Here is a 3,035-nt window from a genome sequence, read left to right as displayed (position 1 = left end):
TACAGGGCATTAGTGCTGTTCTAGAATGTGCCCACACACAGCTTCGTGGGCTGGGACCTGTGCAGGTAGAAGGACCCCTGCTATCCCTACCTTCAAAATCTTTTACATTTTTGAACAAGGGGCCCTACAGTGTCATTCTGCACCAGGCCCTGGAAATTATGTAGCTGGGCCTTGGGGACCTTCTCAATGAGGACAAGTACTGTGTCCCCAGCCTGTGAACAGTACCTTGCCCACAGCAAAGGTTGGGTGTGTGTGGACTGGATAATAAACTTTCAGGTTCACTGCGAGGGGTGCCTCCCCACTGGTGCTCCCAGGCCTGGCCTTCCTGGTGACCCCATGGACCATGGGAGGGAGGTGAGGTGGGGTATGGATGCTGCCCGGGCTCCTGATGCCCTTAGCATGGGAGGTAAGGCAGGGTCCCGAGAACTGGGCATCGAGGTGTTCCCCTGCCACTTGCAAAGCCCTCTAGCCTGGCTGCATGTGGGATTCAGCCAGGAGGAGTGCTGGAACCCGGTCCCCAGAAGGGACCGTGCAGGGTCAACCTCAGAGGACTGCCCTGCTGGAGGAAGGTGCCCCAGGAGGTCAGGGATGAAGGAGAAGGAAGCTCAGTAAAGAGCCCAGGTAGCCCCAAGAAGATGACCAGGTGTGGGAGGGAGGCTTGGCTTGGCAGGGGAGCGACTGTGAAAGTTTAGTGACGCTGGTTTTATCTTGTTCTAGTTTCTCTAAGACACCCACGGGCGTTGCAAAACCATCTTCCACTCAATCATCCATGTCTTCAGCTACAACCCCAAGAGTGCTCGAAAACAACCCACAGTGTGGCAGTTCCTCAAGAGGTTACAGGCCTTTCCGCTCGGCTGTTTTCCTGCGCAGGAGCCGCAGGGCCGTAGGCAGCCATGGCGCCCAGCCGGAATGGCATGGTCTTGAAGCCCCACTTCCACAAGGACTGGCAGCGGCGCGTGGCCACGTGGTTCAACCAGCCGGCCCGGAAGATCCGCAGACGTAAGGCCCGGCAAGCCAAGGCGCGCCGCATCGCCCCGCGCCCCGCGTCGGGGCCCATCCGGCCCATCGTGCGCTCCCCCACGGTTCGGTACCACACGAAGGAGCGCGCCGGCCGCGGCTTCAGCCTGGAGGAGCTCAGGGTGGCCGGCATTCACAAGAAGGTGGCCCGGACCATCGGCATTTCTGTGGATCCTAGGAGGCGGAACAAGTCCACGGAGTCCCTGCAGGCCGACGTGCAGCGGCTGAAGGAGTACCGCTCCAAACTCATCCTCTTCCCCAGGAAGCCCTCGGCCCCCAAGAAGGGAGACAGTTCTGCTGAAAACTGAAACTGGCCACCCAGCTGACCGGACCGGTCATGCCCATCCGGAATGTCTATAAGAAGGAGAAAGCTCGAGTGATCACTGAGGAAGAGAAGAATTTCAAAGCCTTCGCTAGTCTCCGTATGGCCCGTGCCAACGCCTGGCTCTTCGGCATACGGGCAAAAAGAGCCAAGGAAGCCGCAGAACAGGATGTTGAAAAGAAAAAATAAAGCCCTCCTGGGGACTTGGAATTAAAAAAAAAAAAAAAAAAAAAAAAGAGGTTACATACAGCTTTCCGTCTAGCCCAACAGCCCTACTTCTGAGTACATGCCCAGAAGAATTAAAGACAGGTATTCAAACCAAAACTTGCACACAGATGTCCATAGCAGCATTAATCACATTCACTAAAAGGTGGAAATAACCCAATGTCCATCAAAAGACGAAGGGATAAACACAATGGTGTGTATCTAGGCAACGGAACATTAATTAATCAAAAAAAGGAAGTTCTGGTACATGCTACAACATGGGCACCATATGGATGGATCTGGGAAACACAATGCATGGTGAAAAAAGTCGGTAGATTCCATTGATAGAAAATGTCCAGGAAAAGGGGCCGGGCACGGTGGCTCACACGTGTAATGCCAGCACTTTGGGAGGCTGAGGCGGGTGGATCACTTGAGGTCAGGAGTTTGAGACCAGCCTGGCCTGTAACATGGTGAAACCCTGTCTCTACTAAAAATACCAAAATTAGCCAGGCATGATGGTGTGTGCCTGTAATCCCAGCTACTTGGGAGGCTGAGGCATGAGAATTGCTTGAACCTTGGAGGCAGATGCTGCAGTGAGCCAAGATCGAGCTGCTGCACTCCAGCCTGGGCAACAGAGCAAGACTCTGTCTCAAAAAAAGAAAAAAAAAAAAAAGTCCAGGAAAGGCAAATCCACAGAGATCAGCCATACCAAGCTTCATCACTTAACTTGCTGTGTGACTTTAGGCAAATCATTGAATCTCTCTGTGCCTACAAAATAGATATGATGATAATAAAGCTATTTTGGGGGCTTGTTGAAAGAATTAAATGAGCTAATACTTGCAGAGCACTCAGAGACATGCCGGTTCATGGAAAGTCTCCTGTGAGTGTTGGCACTTTTCATTTTTAACTAGATTTTCAGGAAAAGCTTCACTGAGACGACATCAGACCTTGGACCTTGCAAGACAAATAGGTAGGGAGAGGGGCTCATGTTAGCCATGATCCACTGCAGACCAAGTTCTGGCCAGGGCTTCTACAGCCTTCCTCTTGGGGAATTCCCCCTAACAACTGTAAACTGGCTGATCTCATTGTTCTCAGTTTACAGAGGAAGAACTAAAGCTCAGAGAGGTTAAGAAACTTCCCTAGGGTCACACAGTTTACAAGTGGCAAAGCAAGATTTGCACTAAGTCTGTCTCAATGCCAAGCCTTCCTCCATAGCCTGTCGAGAACTCCTGGGGTGGCAGTTTCTTTGGAGCGATGATGGTTATTGTTCAAAGTTTCTGCAATCTGGTTACCTATGCTTTTTGCTTTTCCTTTACTTTCTTCTTCTCTCTTTTCTTTCTGTCTCTGTGTCTCTCTTTCATTCTTTCTTTTTCTTTTTTAATCCCATAAAAGGAGGAAGACTAGTAATTCTACTTCTAGGCATTTATGCAAGAGAAATGCAAACATGTCCACACAAAGACTCACACACAAATGTTCACAACAGTTTTATTCA

The 3,035-nt window shown here is 50.8% G+C and overlaps 1 pseudogene; it reads left to right on the top strand.

The window, feature by feature from the left end:
- The first annotated feature begins 825 nt into the window (after positions 1-825).
- On the top strand, positions 826-1,573 carry LOC100970497 (large ribosomal subunit protein eL13-like; annotated as a pseudogene).
- The last annotated feature ends 1,462 nt before the right edge of the window (positions 1,574-3,035 follow it).

Source organism: Pan paniscus, chromosome 19 (genome assembly GCF_029289425.2).
Source record: "Pan paniscus chromosome 19, NHGRI_mPanPan1-v2.0_pri, whole genome shotgun sequence".
Lineage (NCBI taxonomy): Eukaryota > Metazoa > Chordata > Mammalia > Primates > Hominidae > Pan > Pan paniscus.
The sequence above is the reverse complement of the archived record's forward strand: the minus strand, read 5'-3'. Positions and strand labels throughout refer to the sequence as shown.